At 48.9% G+C, this 8,348-nt stretch overlaps 1 pseudogene; it reads left to right on the forward strand.

Moving 5' to 3' along the window:
* The first annotated feature begins 5,682 nt into the window (after nt 1-5,682).
* On the forward strand, nt 5,683-5,801 carry LOC120610644 (uncharacterized; annotated as a pseudogene).
* Nucleotides 5,802-8,348: the final 2,547 nt, after the last annotated feature.

Genomic DNA, 8,348 nt, shown 5'->3' on the forward strand with positions numbered 1-8,348 from the left:
AGGTCTTGGGTAAAACCTGAGAATTTGCCTTTCTGACAAGTTCCCAGCGTTGACAATGCTACTGTTCTGGGACTGTACTTTGAGAATCACTGACTTAGACCAATCATGATCCATTGCCTGGGCCAGGCCCAAGACCCACTAAACAGAATCTAGGTTCTGTTAGCTGGGAAGCATGGACGCTGACAGCTAACGGTGCTTGCGTAATACGCAAGGCACTTAGCCCAGTGCCCAATTCATAAGTACCCAGTAAATGGCAGCTATTATTACTATGGATATTGTTGTTATTATTTTAGAAAAACATAAGGTTATCATTGGGTCTGATCATGGCGGGTCTTAAATGTCAGGCAGATGAGTCCTTAGTATACTCTCTGGGTGCTAAAAAGCATTTTGGAACAGGAGGGTAAAATGATCAAACTGGCCTTTTTGAAAGATTAACCAGCCATTGGTTTGGGACAAGCAGAGGAAATGGTGTGGGAAGAGGGCCAGCTGAGAGGCTGTAGCAGTGATTCCAAATGGACATTACAAAGGTGCAGCGGTCAGCACCTATCTCTTGCCTTGTAGTTCAGGAGGTTGTCCATCAGCCTACTAGGATCTTAAGGACCGATTCTCAAGGTTTACACTGCCCTTACTCTTGGCTTACTGGTTGGAAGTGGGGGCCGGGAGGTCAGAGGATAAGACAGGCTGGGGAAAAACACTCATGTTCTTTGGATACACTGAGAGAAAAGGGTGTTTCACTGTATGCTGGTGGTGGCACCTGGGCTAAAGATCTTCAGCATCCTCATTTGTAAAACAGTGATAGTAGCATCTTGTCACCTACCTACTCATGGAGCATACATGTTAGGGGGAGAAAATGAAAAACCATATGTGAAAAGCCTTTGAACAAGTAAATTGCATCACACAGATGAAATTACATTACCATCTCGCACATGCTTCTCGATGTCTTTGGCTGTGTTATTGTTTCCTCAGACAAGGCCAGCACACTGGGCTAGGTGGACCACGGAGCAGTAGCCATGTGGCTGAAGTTGATATTACATTGAGAGTCAGGAGACTTGTCCCTTTCTCCTCTCCTGTGGTTTTAATTGTGCTTGGGGCCGGATGCATAAACTTTCTGAGATGCTTTAGCTATAAGGTGTGAGTAATCATTCCTTACCAGCCTAAAGGCTCCATTCTGGACCTTTTTGAGTCCCCGTTTAGCTGTGAGTTCTATAGTTTCGTCTGTTATTTCTAACATATCAGGCCTGTGGCTGTTCACTGAGCAGACAGTGATTTAGTTTAAACTGATGTTGTGGGAAAACGTGTCCTCAGATCAGTAGGTTCCATGCTTACCTCAGACCCACACCACTGTCTGTCCTGCATTTGGTTTTATTGTACAATGTTCACCAAACTGAAAAATAAGCCAGCCCCCAAATAACTGTCATTTCAGCTATTATCCCATGATCCCTAAAGCTGCTGACTGCTCAGGATTCCATTAGCTTCAGTTGTGTACAGATTTTTCTTATTGGTCCAATTATTTTACCATAGAGGGAACAGATCACATGATCCATTTGCCCTTCTGCTGGTACATAGTGATCTGTTGAGAGAAGCCCCATTGAATACAAAAGGTTCATGGCCAAGGATCACCTTCTCCCACCCCCTCTTCCCTGCAGTTCACCAGAGTTTGGTGAGCCTGGGGCTTCACAAGGAAAACCTGACTTCTAGAATCTCTTTGTTGTCTTTCTGATACTTGTTTAGTTTTAGAGCTTTCCTTACATGAAGTGATGAATGTGAAAGGCTCTGGGCAATCTGTAAAATGGTGCACAGTAGAAGTGGAGGCGTGTGGTATTCAGAAAAGGGCCCGCTTTACACTCACTTTGACAAGTGTCTGCACCCCGTCCTGCTGCTCACTGCCTGGGGGCCTGCACACAACTTGCCTCACCTCTCTGGTTCTCAGTTCCTGACCTGGAAATCAGAAGTTAGGACTCGGTGTCCACTTGTACTTTCCTCTCACTTACTCAGTAGCCGTTGACTGCTTGAGGTCCCATCCGCTTTGCTGTATGATTTGTATGGTGCAGGAAGGGTATAGGTGGGACCGGCATTAGGAACGAGACTGAGCTTAAAAGCCCCGCTTTGCACCTCATCCAGGCCCAGCCGCACCTCTGTACTCCCATGCTCCTAACTTAGGGGCTGGTGGCAAACTCTCTGCCCCTCTCAAGCTCTTGGACACTGCCTCGCCCGGTATGGTGGGGAGAGGGTGACATGTGAGCCAAACAAAGTTTCCTGCAGACCTTGAGCTGGCGTAGTATTCTCTGCTGAGATAAGCTTATGAATGCACATGATCCCTGGACTCCCCTCTGGGCTTGGACGAGGGAGGGGTAGACTTACAGATTTCTTGTTAGCATCCAGTGGACAGGAAGGGGTGTGAGGGCACAGGTACTAAGGGGGCCGTGCTAACTAACCTTGGGCACACTGAGGGAGGCAGTTTTTTTGTGTTCCAGCTGTTTCTGTGTTTATTGTATTAATGTCACGTTTAGAGAACTGGATAATCGGGAGATTGATTTTTCAATGCATGTTTTATGAGTTGATTTTTCCCTGGGTGCCCCTCCTCTGGCTGTTCTTCCCTTTCCTTTCATGCTGCTGTCATCGTTTTCCTGCAAGGCCTCATTTGATTTCCCCAGCCCCCTTTTTCTGCAGACTTACGCCCTAGCTTGAGAACAAGAGCACAGGGACCATCTAGTTGTCTGCTGATCAAGCACCTTGAGTAACTCGTTGAACAGGCCTTGGACTAGCTTTGTAGTCAAGGATAAGCTGATTCTTCCAAACCTTAGTTTACTGTGCTTGTGTTTTTGAACCCATCAGAGAGGGACTTGGGTCACTGGGGCTTCTCTAGGGCCAGGACACTGCCTGCCCCATAGCTAAATCATGGCCGAGTCTCCACAGGTCTGAATTGTTATGATTCTAGCCACCTATCTTCTAAGCTCAGGCATTGGTTCTTCAACCCTTTTTGGGTTACTCATGCTTTGGAGAGTCAGATGAGGGATGGAGCCTCTCCCCCAGAAAATTGCACTTATTGAGGCAGAGAAAAATGTGCACAGAACTTCAGTCATCTTGGACTGCCCCTTAAGCCTCTCCTTGGACCCCTAAAGAAACTCCAGAGTAAGGGCCCTTGTCCTATGAATCTTCGAGCACTCTTTACCTTCCCCAATGCCTGACAGTGGAGAAAACACCAGAAATGTAGGTGTCAGGTAGGAGCCTGTTGTGGTGTACTCTCCAGTCCTGAGGTCCCCGGTTTCAGAAGAATAACCATCTCTTTGGCTTAATAGCTGGGACCAGAGAGACCTGTGTATAAAATACATATCACAGTCTGCATATGTCAATAAATGTATGTGCACTTTAGTAACATATTTATTTGTAGTGAAAATATATGGCTAGGTTATTACCATACAAGTTTACATAGAAAAATTGTTGAAAATAATTCACATCTTGAAGAATGAGGCACTCAGTACTGACCTGTACAGGTGCCCACTCCTGTGTTTGCTCCTTATTTTATCCAGCTTCTAGACAAATCTCTAATGATAAAATCCAGATAAAATCGTCTTCAGATTTAACATATGTCGTAAAAGGGCTGCATGTGGCAGATGGCTGATTTTAAATCCCTGACTCCACTGTCTTTAACCCTCGACATCATTTTCCCTTTTCTGTTAACATCTGAACTTCCATGTATGTGGCTTGGATATTAGTCTTCATGCCACCATGTTGAATTTCTTATTTTATACCCTCTAAAAGTTTTAATGAGCAGTACTATAGTATAGAGATTACTTAGTGGTAAACAGACAGGTTTTGACATCAGACAGACCTGGCTTTCCCGTCTTGGCTCTACCACATCTGAATGCTACAATCTTAGACAACTTATTTATCCTCTCTGGCTTCAGTTTTTTCATCTGTAAAAATGGGGTCATATCTTCAGGGTTAATGGAATCGCAGGCTGTATTAGTTTGCTCAGGCTGCTATAACACAGTACCACAGACTAGGTGACTTAAGGAACAGAATTGATTCTCTCACAGTTTGGGAGGCAAGAAGTCTGACTGCAGGGTTGGTTTCTTCGGAGGCTCTCTCCTTGGCTTGTAGATTGGCTGCCACATCCCTGTCTTCACATGGCCTTCTCTCTGTGTGTGTCTGTGTCCTCATCTCCTCTTCTAATAAGGACACCGAGTCATATGGGATTAGGGCCCACCCTAATCATCTCATTTCATCTGAACTACCCCTTTAAAGACACTATCTCCAAAAACAGTCACATTCTGAGGCACTAGGGGTTAGGACTTCTATATATGAATTTGGGGGGTGGGGATGGGACGGGGACACACAATTCAGCCATAACACAAGTGTATAGTGCCTCACCCAAAGGCTAAGTGAGACTTCTTATTATCTGCCTTGCCAACATTTAAACTATGCTTTAATGGAACACTGTGTGTCTCTGTACACTCTCAGACACACTAGACCTGTTTAAACAGGCAACCCAGCATTACGACAGACTCACCCCAGCCGCTGTTATCAGGCATGAAGCCATTTCTTCACTCTGCCCCAGATTCAGGATGTTATAAATCTTTGAAATGAGTCATCCTTGTGTCTCCTCTCTCCTCCCCTCGGTCTTCTAGCACAGTGCCAGGGTTCTTTTATCTATATGTGGAAATTTCTAAACTCAGTCATTGCCCTCATCTTCCAAATTACTAGTTCCGGCTGGTTTCTCTTTCATCCATTTTTTTTTCTGGCTCTCCATCTCTGGCAGCAGCCGCTCTGCTTTGATTCAGAAACTGTCTTTGTCATACCTGAGCAGGTGTCCCCAAGGCCTTAGATGAGCCTTGCATGGCTTCTCCTCCTCTTCCTCTGCTGCCCTCAACCCTGGAGCAGAGGAGGCCTGGAGGGTCTGCAGGCTAGAGCCTGCCTCAGAGAGGCAATGTTCAGACACCCGGCAGCATCCCAGCAACAACCTCGTCTCCAGGCACTGTGGCCCGTGCAGTGCACCCCAGGCTCGTCTCAGTTATCAGTCCGAGTGTCCCCAGAGAAGCAGCCAGAAGAGCTTGTGTCCCTGGGCAACTGAGCAGCCTGCTGAATGCTCCTTTTTGCACTTGTTTTCCTTTTTCAGCTACAGCGCCGTGGCTCCGTGAGCAAAGCCTGGGTGCCCAAGCAGCCACCGTGGCAGCAGAGCGCAGCCTGCAGAAAAGCTGATCACCGACACAGATCAAGCGAACGTGTGTGTGTGTGCGCGTGTGCAGAGGAAGGAGTGGTGTGCCTATTTGAGTGTGCATGCACCTGTTTACACTCTTGTGATTCTGGATGCTGCCTGGGCTGGAGAAGTACCTAAAGCAGCTTCACGTCAGCCTTCAGACATCAGGCTAGAGGTCATGGCTGTGACTTTCAGCCACGACCTGTTCCTGCAGGCCAGCTACTTTGCCTGAGTGGAAGAGTGGTAGGACCCTGGCTGGGATTCTGGCATCTTCCCCTCCCCCTGCCTGCCCTCCCTCCTCACATTAGACTAAGGAGCAGGAGGGCAGCATTTCTGGCTGTTGTCCAGAGCATGAGATTCTAGAGGCAGCCAGAGCCCTGCTGAGTTCCTCCTGACCCCGGAGGCTGAGCAGGCTGGAGTGGACAGATGCTGTCCAGACATAGTCACTTGGCCTGGCTTCTTTCTTATTTTAAAATTCTCTTGTCTACGGCCATGCCACCCTGAACATGCCCGATCTCGTCTGATCTCGGAAGCTAAGCAGGGTCAGGCCTGGTTAGTACTTAGATGGGAGACCACCTAAGAATAACAGGTGCTGTAGGTGTTCAAAAATAAATAAATAAAATTCCCTGCCATTGGGTCCTCCAGACCCTTCCTCAGGCATCTGGGACAAAGGACGAGGCTGTGAGCCGATCTGAAAACTTTTCTGCCGTCATATGGAGGCACACCAGTACCTGTATGCACGGTGCTGCAGGCAGGAGCCTTGGAAGTACATCCCCCTTTCCAGGGCTGAAAACCCAAAGTTAGGAATAACATCACGGCTCTCATTGTTCCTTCCCCATAAGCTGAGAGCCAGCCTCAGAGCTGACTGTGGAGACCTAGTGCCTCCACCAGGAGGAGGCCAGGTTCCTGGCTCTTCTGGCCACACTCCAGGGCACCATAGTGCTGCCATTAAGGTCAGCTGATACCCAGCCAGGGAAGCCATTCTCCTCTGTTCTGTAGGCTTCCAGAGCCTGCCTGGGGCTGGTGAGTGTCCTAGCTGCCATGTCAGCTCCACCAGTAGCTGGACACCAAGGTCCCAGGCAGGTGGACTTGGGTGGGGACTGCCAGAGACAGTTGGGAAAGGTCCAAGTAGAGATCTCACCCAGCACACCAATCCTTCCAGAAACAGCAGGTGGGAGGTTTGACCCAGAGAAATCAAGGCCTTACATTCTAGGAGTGGCCTGTACCTCCCACCTCAGCCCTCCCACTGTCAAAGGCCTGTGTTAAGAAAGACATAATGAAAAGAAAGATTGTGTGGTCAGCTGCAGCAAGTCTTCCTTCCACCCTGTGGCCTGCACTTGAGCCACAAAGTGTGTGTGTGTATGTGCGTGTGTGCGCGCACGCGTGTGCATAGCTGAGAGGCTGATTCCTCTTTGGATATTTGTCCTCACATGTAACGTTAAGCTGGCCTCTGGGCCTTCTCCTCTCTACCTCCCTGTGACCTTTCCTAGCCTCACAGCTATTAACTCCCATGGCCCTAGCCCTGTCTCTCACTGTCCTCTGTCCTCGGACCAGAACCCTGAGGTCAGCTGTCCAGCACATTGACAGGCTTCTTCCTGAGATGTCCTCAGGTGTTCTCAGCCAGAGAGCTGCCTTTAGAGTCCAACTGTTGTATGTATGTCACCCTCACTAGAAATGTCCCATAATCATGTGGGGGAAGCAGGGCACAGGTGATGGTGTGTATTCAAGGCATTGGGTTGGGGACTTCCCTGTTCCCTTAGCCCCAGCCAGAAGAAAAGAGAATCAGGAGCTATTACCAGAAGGGATGTAGAACAAGCCTGGAATGTTTCTCAAGACCAGCCTGTGAGAAACCAAGGAGGCCAGAGGGCTCCGAGCCAGAGTCAGTATTTATCTAGCAGCTCCTTCAGACATCAGGATGAGTCCCTTTTCCTGCCTATTTGATTATGGCTCCCTTTCCTAAGGTACAAGTCGGCCAGACCACCCACCCCTACTTCATTATCCCTGGCATGCTGGCTCATTCCCAGTGGAATGGATCGGTTTTTCTCCTGGAGCTGGGAGGGGTGGGGTGAGGAGAAGGTGCATCCAGTAGCCTAAAGCTCCACGATGGCTTTGTGCCTCCCCTCTCCTGGCTCAGGTGTCCCTGGAGGCTGCTGCAGAGCATTGCCCCAAATCCTGATCCAAGGGCCAGTATGGGGAAGAGATGGTCGCAGGCCAAATGCACTTTATACAGAGATTTTCTATTGCTGAGAAAGTGTGTTTCTCCCATAATTTGTTTGTGAATATTCACTTGTTTCATAAATGTCTGATCCTGTCTGAGCAAAGATGTGTCATCATCAATCTGTGGGGGGTCTGGGGACTGGGAATCAGTAGCCTGAGCCTGAATGAAGCCATAGGCTAGACCTTCTTGATTCTGCTGGAACCTCCTTGGAGGTGATGGGGAAGGGAGTGAGGATGGGGAGAGATGGAAGAAGGGGGAGGCTCCTAGGTGAGAAACCAGAGCTCCAGATCTTCGTCAGAGTTGGGAGTCAGTTGGCTAGAATGGTACAGAGCACTCTAGAGCCAGGACAGGGTTCCTGAGTGCTATTCTGCAGTGACCCAGCCTTTGCCCCACTTAAACCTCGCAGGCTGGAGATCAATCAGTGGCAGGGCACTCTCCAGTCCTTCCATTTATTCTTTATCTCAGCTCAGCTGTTTAAGCTGCAGCTATGTGGTGCTGGAGCAACACAAGCCCTCTGGCTCTGGCTAGGTGGTCAGGATCTGCCCACAGCCCAGCCCAGGGCCTGGATGCTTACTTTGTCTCATGCCATTTGGCCAGAAAATAACCCCTCTCTGTGCACAGTGCATGGGCTTTCCTGTGAAGGTTTCCAGCCTTGGACCCCCAGAAGTAAGACCATTGTTAGCTCATCCCCCAACTTCCTGTGGGAAGGGGCTCAGGCAAGGCCCAGGCTGCTCTACATAGAGTGAGAAAGAGGAAAAAGGAGGAACTTGACCCTCAGACTTGTCTCATTCTTGACTGTTTTGAAGCTCCTAATGGCCCCCTTCCCACCAAGACCTGGCCCTGCCCTTCCCTCTCTCCTTTCTCCTGGCTTCTCTCCAATGTGACTTTGGCTTGGCCTCAGGAGCTAAGATACCTTTGTTCTTGAGCAAA

The sequence above is a fragment of the Pteropus medius genome, unplaced genomic scaffold (assembly GCF_902729225.1).
Source record: "Pteropus medius unplaced genomic scaffold, Ma_sr-lr_union100, whole genome shotgun sequence".
NCBI classification, from domain to species: Eukaryota; Metazoa; Chordata; class Mammalia; order Chiroptera; family Pteropodidae; genus Pteropus; species Pteropus medius.